This window comes from Clytia hemisphaerica, unplaced genomic scaffold (genome assembly GCF_902728285.1).
Source record: "Clytia hemisphaerica strain Z4C2 unplaced genomic scaffold, Clytia hemisphaerica genome assembly, whole genome shotgun sequence".
Classification (NCBI taxonomy): Eukaryota; Metazoa; Cnidaria; class Hydrozoa; order Leptothecata; family Clytiidae; genus Clytia; species Clytia hemisphaerica.
Window position 1 is genome coordinate 1,926,868 of NW_027103962.1, and position 11,282 is coordinate 1,938,149.

Genomic DNA, 11,282 nt, shown 5'->3' on the forward strand with positions numbered 1-11,282 from the left:
AACTTATTTTGGTGGGAACTTATTTTGGCGAGCAGCGAAAATCTTTAAAAAATTTAATTTTGGTGGGAACTAATTTTGGCGAATAGTGAGTTTTTTTAATTTTGGCTGGAACTAATTTTGGCGAATGACAGCGTAAATCTGTTCTTGCCTTATTTTGCCTTATTTTGAGCAATTTTGATGAATTTCAGGGGTTATTTAGGCAAGGAAACAAAAAATTTAATTTTGGCGGGAACTTATTTTGGCGAGTGAGCATAATATTTAATTTTGGCGGGAACTAAATTTGGCGAATTTCGTCTAAATTCGCCAAATTCGCCAAAATTAGTTCCCGCCAAAATAAGTTCCCTTAAGGTATCAAATGGAGAAGGAGACTTAAGTATCGACTAAAGTTTTAATTTTAATTTAAAACAGTATTCAAAAATTTGCAAAGCGTACGTACACTTCTAAATTGACACCTCCTCCCGCGTACGTTCTTGTACGCCTTTCGAGAGACCCCCTCCCCCCTCAGCAGAGTGTATGTACTTTTTGAATGGTCTCTACTATAATCTCAGGTAGAGTCAAAAGATTTTCTTTCATACCTGCGTCGTTTGCTCGATCTTTCAAGCCCTGCGTTACGTAATTTTGAAAGAAATTAAGTCCCAATGGAAATTTGAGACGGCGGCTTATTTGCGAATTTGGAAGAACTTCTTTATGAAAGATTTCGATCCATTTTCGAAATACTCATTTCAAACCTGAATCGCAAAATTACTAAATTCCCGCGAAAAATTAAGAAACCCCTCGTTTGTGAATAACCTCAATTGCGACACGAAATCCCATTATTGGAAATTGCTGATCAGCAATTTCCAAAAAGAGCTCTGAGTGCCAGTGCCCTCTTTTCAGGGTTAATCGAGTCCAACTACCATTTTCACCTCGGCGTCAGCAATTGACTTCACTTATGTGGACGCGGGATCTTTGAACGCTTCGGAATATGAGATAAATATTAAGTACCGTATTTCCTCTAATAAGTGCCGCGGTGCTTATTCAATTTTCGTAGTTTTGGGTAGTGCGGCGCTTATTTCGATATTGGGAATCTTGGCAGGGTCTAAGCAGTTTTAACTAGCTGGAACTTTGCTCTTTTGCTCATAAACTAAAAGGTTTTCCCAGGCCTCTCAAAGAGTCTTTGAAATCTTTCTCCTTAAAAACAAACATGAAAGATGTCACGGATCCAGAAGGTTGATCCCCTACAAAAGTGAAGAAAATCGTTTTAAATCTCTTTAACTTATTCTTCAGAGCAAAAATAAATTACATACCATATCGTCGGGGAAAAGTGACGAAAATTTTCCCCGGCCTTAATGCGTTTACTAACTACCAGCAAGTGACGAATTTTTCCCGGACGAAAATTTTCCCCGACGAAGTGTGGGGGGGGGAGGGTCATAATAGATCAAAGTGGATTTGGGGTAAATAAGCGTTTCACTCCAATAAGCTATATGAAACCATAATAGATACCATCGACTAGATCACGTGAAATTCTGAGCAAAAAAAGTATAAAACAAGTGTCGTACTCAAACTCACAAAGAATGACCATCGTTGGGATGACATTAAAAATCAATAATACTGTCAGTTTGAGTACGAATGACGTCCAATTTGGTTGGTATTAGCGAGGTTGTGCAAGTGGCTATATAGGATGTGAAATGTACAACTTGAACCTGTGCACAATCAATTAAGGATTATACGTATAAAGATTTTGCTGGACCAGATTATGTACAGGTTCAAGTCGTACTTCACGTCCTAAATAAACCCTTGCGTAACCTCGCTATTATCTTAATTAAACGAAATATTGACGTCACAAAATTAATTTGATTTGAGATTTTAATGCTGCATTAACAAAGCTTTAGGCCCGTAAAATACTTCTAATTTAATCTTCGTTTTCAAAAACTTTGCAAAATTTTGATTTTACTTTCGGTGATGATAAATTTCTTCAAAAGAAACAAAGCAGCGGTGTATGGTTGGTTTCTGGTAGCAATATTCAACAATCAAGGAAATTATTCATTAAACCAAAGTTGATTTTTTATTCAACATTATTGATTTTTGTATTCAAGAGCGAAAAAATAATTGAACAAAAAATATTGATTCATTAAAAAATAAATTCACGTTCAACAATCTTATTTTTATCTTCAAGCAAGAAAAATATATGGTTCAAACAAAAACTGAAATAAAATATGCAAGCCATGAGACAACTCTCGTTCTCCGGGAAATGTCGCGCGCGAATTACTTACGGGTCTGTATTTTAATTGGTACTTTGTTCTTCATCGCTGTAACAATTACGTTTCCCGCCAAAACATCCTCGAGTAGAACATAGTGGAGAATAAGCACGTGAATTAGATGTCAGATGGAAATCAGATCAATGAATTCAGATTCATTCCTTTGGGATCCCTTTTGATAACATTTTCATACCTTATTTACCCAAAAGATACCTCGAGATATTAGGATGTTTTCAGCTACGACATAAAATAGAAAATAATCATTTCTTCAAAAAAATATATCGGTAGCTTATCTTCGATCTTTCAAAAAAATGAAAAATGAGACACTCCGTCCTTTCCTTTTTCATTTTCGAAAGTAATGAACACTTCGTAACAGGAAAGATTTTATATAAAGTAAGATGAAAACACTAGCACACTCATGTGATTTTGAATTTAAAAATAATTGTTGCATAAAACAGACTGATCCTTTATAATCCATAAAGGTTGGCGAGTTCAGTCAAAACACAGATTCGATCTGCAGCATCACGCTCCACCTTGTCTCAATAGATATAACTCAAATTGAAACATACCATTGCCAAATAAACTCTCTGGTAGTTTTCATTAACTTCTTCAAAAGAAGTAAATGCCCTATTATGCCGAATTTTTCCCAAACGAGTTCCAATTAGAGAAAAACTTTGTTTTAATTGGAATAAAAAAGCTGGGTGATTTTTTATTCAAGCAAACTGTAATCTAAAATATTAAAAAACTTACTGCTTTTTTTTAAGGCTTCATCATTCCTGACCAACACCGGAAACAAGCCAAGAATTGAAAGGTTATAGCAAAGACGAGATAAACAACTACAATGATGAAGAAGGAGAAAATGAAGATGAAGATGATGAAAATGCTGACGGTATGAAATGATTCAAGAAACATCTACAATGTTATTAATGGATGAGTTTGACAACGAACAGCCTAAGGAGATTGATCTTGTTGATCAACCAAGCAACCAACATATCAATGATGAATGGGTGGCAGTCAGATTTGGCACAAATTGGTTTCCAGGAATGATTAAAGATGATTACTTTTTTTCAAGGCTTTTATGGCGATTTTAATTTGAGCCACTGGAGAATCTATTTCAAAATCTACTTCAAGTTGTGAATTTCTGAGTCAATTTCTATAAATTTGAATTGAATTTCAGGTCTTGATTGTTGCATGCTTACAATATGCTCAAAATACTGGCAATAATACCTTGGTTCATCGTTCAATAGAAGAAAAATGCTTTTACGAATACAAAGGTGTTTTGGGGGAAATTAATGCCCCTTTACCAAAGAATAATCGCCATTTCTGGTTGTCACAAAAAGACTTTTATATAATAGAATTGGAGAACAAGTTTTTACAATGAACATTTTTAATTAGCTTATTTATTATCGAGTTCAATACCTACAATTAAGACTCATCAACTAATTCTTTAATGATTCATACAAAATTTTGGTTCTCTGAGGTGGTTTTGGGCAATGTCATTTGGTTCTTAGTCCAAATATTGTACCAAAATTAAATGATTACGATAATTAGACAACAGTACAGAAATAGCATGATTATATTGTCCAATCTCCTTTTTATCATGATAAGCTACTCACCGGAAAATGCTATTCCAGAGACCATTGTAGGGTGGTTGTGAGCAATGGCATTTAGTTTTCAGTCCAAATAATTGTACAAATGTTGAATTATTACAATAAGTCACAAGTGCAGAGTAGAAAAAGCATGTTTACAGTGGCTAATCTCCTTTTATAAAGCCTTAGTAGATATGCCACTCACCCGGAAAATGCTAATTTTTCGAAAACCATTTAGGGTGGTTTTGAGTGATGTCAGAAAAATTTTGGGGGTAGCTCACATAAATTTTTTTTCTGATTCCAGAAATATAGCCTTAGGACTGCTCAAAATTCATTTTGGTTAACTTTTGTTAACACATATGTTGTCCAGTTGCAAAAAGTGGCCTGGAACCTAGTAGCCGGTGAATATTTCTAATGGTCATAGCTCAGCATAGCTCAAAACCACCTTCCCTCAGATTTACTATTTTTCACCAAATTTGTAGTATTTTATAGATTTTTCAATTTAAAAAAAGTTTTGCAACATTCTGAAACCCCTAATGGAAGTTGTGAGCCCTAGAAGAGGTCCCCAAAATCATTATTTTTGAAATTAGCGGTTCCGAAAGGTGGTTTTGACCCATTATTTCTAGCAGACTAGATTTTAAAAAACACTGTTTTTCACCAAAACCCCAAGTAACCTGTGAATACTACCAGTTTCAGTCAAAAAATAAATCTTTGAGTGCCCCATTGAATTTCTACACCTTTACAAAGTTGCTACTTAGCTTCTGTCCAAAAATTGGGTCAAAATAGTGGAAATTTGAAATTACCGTAAATTCCGGAATTTTGGTCAAAATGAAAATTATTTTTCAGGATTTGCTCAGAACTATAATCTGAGGATATCACTTCCTGATCCTGCCTGACTCTTACAGAAAATGGCTCTTAAGTATTTAAATATCACCAAGTCCATCCATCAAATATGAAAAAACCTATAGTGCATGCAAATAAATATCTACACCTAAATTAGGTTTTTTTTTTTAGAAAATCTGCTTTGGCCATCATTTACCTATGCTACAATATTGTACTTTAATTGTATTATGTGATATATGTAGAACTAGAACCCGATCAAATACAAAATTTTAGAAAAATTCAATGATGTCTGTCTGCCCGTTTATTAATTTTTGAAATATTTTCCGACCCCTCGTTTATTAGGAACCCAAGAGTACCTGCGTGACACACACTCAACCAGTAAAAACCATTAAAAATGAAAACATTGCAATAATGTATTCTTCTTACATTGTCATGTCAATTCTTTAGATTTTTAAACTAAAATTATACTCTTTGTTCCATGATACCAGGTCTGCTTTTAACACCATCTTTTCCATCAATGAACAATGCTCAACAATAAAGTCTAAACAAAAAATATTTCATCAAATGATCCATTTTCATCAAACAAGAAGCCCGGAGGGTGTGAAGGCCCTGCAAAGGAACAATGTTGTATAGTAGAAAAACGGTATAAGTCAGTGCGGTGATATACGAGTCCGATATAAGATAGGGATATCGAAAGATAACAACAAACAAAAACTTGGAAGGAAAGGGACATTATTTATTTGGGTAAAACATTCCAGCAATTGGGGTCGAACAATGTCTGACCATTATTTCAGCCACTGAAAGTGCTACTGTAAAAATAGATAAAAATTTTAAATAGACACTTAAATACTCACTCATGTGAAATGTTCTGGATTTTGTTGAAAACATCTAATGATAAACCGCGCCTCCATTTTATGGTTGCCCAGTCTAAGATCATTGTACACGACCACGTCTACTCCATAATGCAAAGTTAAAACCCACCACTTCTTTTGGACTAACATTATAATTTGGTTGACTATTTGGTAAGATATCGACAATTGAATGATTGATAGACAGGTGATGAAAATTATGTCTGAAAAAACAAAAACTTAATCATGACTTTCAGAGGTTTCTACATGTAAAATGTATAAATGTATATGTCCATTTGATTTGATTTGGTATATCAGATTTCTTCTACATAATACTCATTAGCAGATGTGGATGTAAGTTTATAAGAAGACCAAATAAATTTTGATGCTGTTTTATGCCAGAGATTTTTTTTGAAAAAAATGGTGTAAAAAGTTATGAGATTGTGGTGGTGGGGGGGGGGGGGCTGCTGAGGCGCGTCATTAACAAAATAGACCTTTTCGCCTTTCCATCCGCCATATTGAATTGTATGCAAAAATTATGGTGGCTGAATTGCCGTGGTGAAATTCCCTTAGAAAGTATGCAAAACATATGCAAAAAGAAAGTATTAATATAAAACTTACATGCATAATTGGCATTATATTAAAGTGTAATCTTGTAGAAGAAAGATTAAATTTGCTTCTCTTGAAAACTAAAAATAATTATATTCTCTCATCTCTTAGAACAAGCACTTCAAAAATCAATAACATTAGACATAAATTCAAACTGAAAAATCATATCGCGCTTACGGCCTCGGAACATAAGCGTGCAATACACCGTTTAGGAGTGTCGACTGCGCACGCGTCAATCCAATTTTCCATTGTTTTGATTTTAGCGACCACGGAAAATTCACTCTCCTCCGTAAAAAAACGGTAGGTAAACATCTGGTTCTCATAAGGAAACATAGCAGAAAAACGGTAGGTAAAGAACTCCTTTTAATCATAACTTCTCTTCCTCTTGATGAATTTTTGTGAAATTTTCAGGAGAGACTTATAAATTATCATTGATATCATGTTCAAATATCTAAATCATTCTCTTTAAAAGGAGAGAAAGAAATTCACAATGTTTACATTCCTCTAACCTTTCACAGTACTAAAGTGTGCATTTTTACCTACCATTTTTACCGGCCTCTGCAATGGAGTACCGTGAAGATAGCGAGACTCCTAAACGGTGTATTGAGAGGATTTCCCAGACTGAATGAAGAATGAACAAATTTGGATTGTAGAAAAGTAAGTTTAAATGGATTGAATTTTGGTTTTGGGTTTTTCTCTTTTTGCCGTGGCAAAAATCCTGACGAACGACCTCCCTAGCTTATAGAATTTTAATCGATAATCGATTATACGAGATATAATCGATAATAGCGATTAGAAATTGATAGCCAATCGATATACTCCATAGCTGATCGATGGAACCGATATCTAATTGATATGATCAATATGATTGATATCTGATCGATATCATCGATAGCTAATAATCGATATTCATGATTTTTTAGACGTCGATCGATTCTAATGGATATACCTCCTCAATTAATTATCGATTAGCTATATCGATTACAACCGTCTGGAAAGGGCGATAAAATGTTCGGAAAAAAGCGGCTCTCGAGAACACGCCCAAATTTTGTTCAGGGATTTATTAGGATAGATTTATTTGCAAAGGTAAACCAAGCTAATAAACTTACCATCCAAGAAGCAGTATTCAAATATCTTCTATACTTGTTGTGTTGGGTTGGGTAAGAATTTTTACAGTTCAATTCAATTCAATTCAATTCAAAACATATATTTACCCGAAGGAAGGGACACCAAGTTTAGAAACCTAATTACAAATGGTGCAACCTAATAAAAAAATGAAAAGTTTTAAGCAAAATAAAATAAAATATGATAAAACAAATAATAAAGTATCCTATATCCTAAATAAATCTTTTTTCTTTTTCTTTTTGTATTACATTTTTAGTTTTTTCATGAAATATATACAGTTAAAAAAATAAGACTCTGGTATGCAATTATTGTTGCTGAGGGGGTTCCTGAGGGGCGTATTTGTTGAGGTAAAATTCATGAATATGTGATAATAAATCTAGTGGTTCTATGATTTGCAGATTTTTGTCATCAAGATGCTCTTGTAAATTATTCCATTGACGTGAAGCTAGCCGTGTGAGGGAGTGGAGGCCAAAGGTGGTTGTATTGACATTCCTGATGAAAAGGAGGCTGATATGGTTGGCTCTAGTCCCAATGTCATGAGGAATTACAGAAAAGGTAAAAGTAGAAAGACAGTCAGAAGGAAGGTATCTATTCAGGTAGCGGTATATGAACATAATATTGAGTGTTTCAACAAGATCAAAGAATTTTAGGATTTTGAGTTCATTATAGGTTTATAGTAGATTACTGTAATGTTTTTTATCTTTTGAAAACAGTTGATTGCAGCTATTGATCATTATTGGAAATATCTATGATTCATCTTTTTATGGGTCTGAGGTTTTAAAATCATACTGGAAGAATGAGTTTGATTATAATACGTGCAATGACGTCATTAATGATTAACTCGAGTTCCAAAAGTAAGGTTTTAATCTGTTGCATCGAAGAGAACGGTAATTCAAAACTTGCCATAACAGTAGTCCGATTATTTAACCTTTCGTTTATGATAATATTAGCACTGCTGACAGAAGATTTACCTGAAAACCTCGTAAGCTTTGATGCCCTGTGATGAAGCCCTGGCGCTATCTCATGACGCCATTTTAAATTGATCAACTCGCTTTGGCAGATATAGCTTAGGTCACAACTACTGATCTCTATTATTAATATAGTGTTGACTCTATCAAAAGTGACCGGATTTCGACGGGAAAAAGTAAGTAAGATTCTTATATATCACTAAGCGCGCAAAGGACGCTGGGAAATTTTTGACTGATTTCAGAAATTTGAAATTCCGAATTTGTAGTTTCAAAAATTTCAAAAATCAGATTTCCGTAAAATCCAATTCTCGAAAGCGAAAACTAGGCACTTCAGTCACGTGACTAAAACCTCTCGCCGCGATTTAGTGGAAGCGCGATTTCAATGTTGAGACGGGGTTTTGGTTTTTTTAGAAAAAGTATGCATTTTTAAATTGAAATTTCGCAAGGGTTCCTTCTAGCCTTTAAAAAAACCAATAACTGTATTCAAAGCCTTGATGATTGACTTAGTTTCTCCCGAGTGTGCTAAATTCATAATTTTCTTCAGTAAAATTCTACAGAGCTTTGAAAATCCTTTTTTGTCACAACTTTTTTCCAGTCACATTTAATAAAAAGGCACACCCTGTTTATTACAAAACAGAAAATAAGCTTCCAAAACTAAAACTTTATATTAAATGTATTGCTAACCTTGCGAAAAATCACTTTTATGATTTTCAAATTTCCAACGTTACCCCCGTCTCGAGAATCACTTTCGATTTTGCACGGGTTTTTTGATCCTGCAGACGACCGACCAAGCAGCCAGCAGAGAGCAGAGCAGAGCAGACACAGAACACATCAACATCAACATGTGACAATCCTGTTAAAATTCTTTAAAAAGACCATAGAATTGTAAAAGGTGAGTTTGTTAAATGATTTTCTTTCCATCATAAAGCTTTTATATGAAATGAAAGAGTTACAGAGAAAATGTTACAGAGTCATTTTCTTTCCTGGTAAGTTGCCCTAAGAAAGGCTTCCCTTTTTATGCTTTTTATCAGGCCTAGAATGATGCTGAAACTTTACACTGCCCACTCTGTGACGCTGTGGTATAGTAGTTATTGACCTTGGTTTCTATTTCTATTTGGTTGCAGGAGGCTTTAAGGCCTATTTTCGCAACTATAGACGCTTTCAATGAGCGCCCCGTCAGCACCTTGGACTGACTACCCAATTCCCCTCACATGGCATGGGTTGACCCGAGCGAAGGTTCATTCACTTGCCAAGTGAACTGCTGCGAGTGGGAATCGAACCTCAGTCGCCTGTGCAGTAACCAAGGTCAATGATCACTATACCACAGCGCCTTGCTACGCAGGAGACTGAGGTTCGATTCCCACTCGCAGCGGTTCACTTGGCAAGTGAATGAACCTTTGCTCGGGTCAACCATGCCATGTGAGGGGGAATTGGGTACTGTGAGATCGGGGTAACTTGCATCAGTGGAGGCAAACATGCATAGCCCTCAAATGAATGACCTGTCTGGTCATTAAGATACAAAGTTAAATCAAAACAAAAATGGTAGAGTAGAGCTGAGAGGAGAGCTGCGTAGTTCATTTGTTTTGAAATTTTGCTGCTTTGATTGGTCAGTCATTTAATGGCTATGCAAGTTTCCCTCAACTGATTCAAGTTACCCGACTTCACGGTAGTTAGTTCAAGGTGCTGACAGGACGCTAATTGAAAGCGTCTATAGTTGCGAAAATGGGCCTTAAAAGCCTCATGCGACTCAACCAAATAGATAGAATAGAGATAGAGTCTCCCTTGGCCTTTGGTTATTTGCTGCATCAATCCTTCACTTTAGTCACTCCAATAGATCTTTTCAATAAAATGCCTCAACCATCTTAAACTAAGCAAATTGTTGGCGGTCTCACTCTAAAACCAATACTTTTGGCTGGCTAAAATTGCAATCAATATTGGAATGAATAAACTATAGCTATGATAATGCTGGGATATAGCCAATGACAGAATGAGAGATAAGCAAGTTCTTTTGGATAGACTTAGGTATAAAATGCTAGGAATAGTTGCTATCTTGCCCATCATTAAAGATTAGATGTATTATTAATAGCAACAGTCACGAAAAATTTGAACGTGCATGTAGTTTTCACCTCCCTGTCCAAAATACCTAGTGAAAACGCTTTAAGTAAGCTTTATCTAATCTATTTTGAAGACCGTTCCAAAAAAAGTTTGTTTACATTCACTCAACTTTAAGTAAAGTAAAATTTTTACATGCACGTTCAACGTTTTCTTGAATTGCCAGTTTACATTACGTTAGCATTATTTAAGTAGTATTGATAGTGAGGGTATCCGAGTGGGATTGCCTGGAAGACTTTTGCTTGTGGATACACAGCTAGCACTGGTGACATAATCTAACAAAACTTCAGCACTGTGCTGTGCGCTTTAAAATCTGTGGCAGAGTGAAAGTCAAATTCCATAGTTTTTGAAATTTTCTTTCTTTTCTTTTTATACCTATTCAGGATTCCCAATTCAAGATGTTGACGTGTATGTGTACCTGTATGAGACATTGAGCAAAAACCATACTTCGAATTTTAGAGAATTGTATGGCTTTGATTATGGATTCCTGGACTTTCGATCAAAGTATCAAAATTCCTATCAGAACGAATTATGACTGTAAAAATTTTACCCAGACCACGTTGGATATTTAGCAGTTGAAGTTGTACGTTGCTCGATAAACATATTATGTATGGTCACCAGAATAAGATAAATTGGTCTTGATTTAATTGATACAGAACTTTCAGACTGCTTATATGTCATTCCTTGTTTTAAGTCTTATGACACAATAAGAATGGAGAGTAGTACTATTTAGGATTGATAATACAAGACCATGATTACAAAATGCTTTATCAAGACAAGAATACAAAAATAACAAATCTTTGGAGACTTTTAAATGAAGAATTTTGAAAAATATTTGAATAATTTTGACGAATATTTAACTTGGGGGATGACTGGAAAAATTAAGCATAGTCAGGAATAGCAGGAATCTTCCTTTAGCAATTGAAAAATATCTTTGGCCAAATGTGATTA

At 34.9% G+C, this 11,282-nt stretch overlaps 1 long non-coding RNA gene across 1 annotated transcript; it reads right to left on the minus strand.

Moving 5' to 3' along the window:
- Positions 1-5,018: 5,018 nt before the first annotated feature.
- On the minus strand, positions 5,019-8,284 carry LOC136810267 (uncharacterized). The gene is made up of 3 exons (XR_010847083.1): positions 8,223-8,284; positions 5,524-5,741; positions 5,019-5,210 (listed from the first exon to the last, which is right to left on the minus strand). It is a non-coding gene; the product is annotated as an uncharacterized lncRNA (long non-coding RNA).
- Between the last annotated feature and the right edge of the window lie 2,998 nt (positions 8,285-11,282).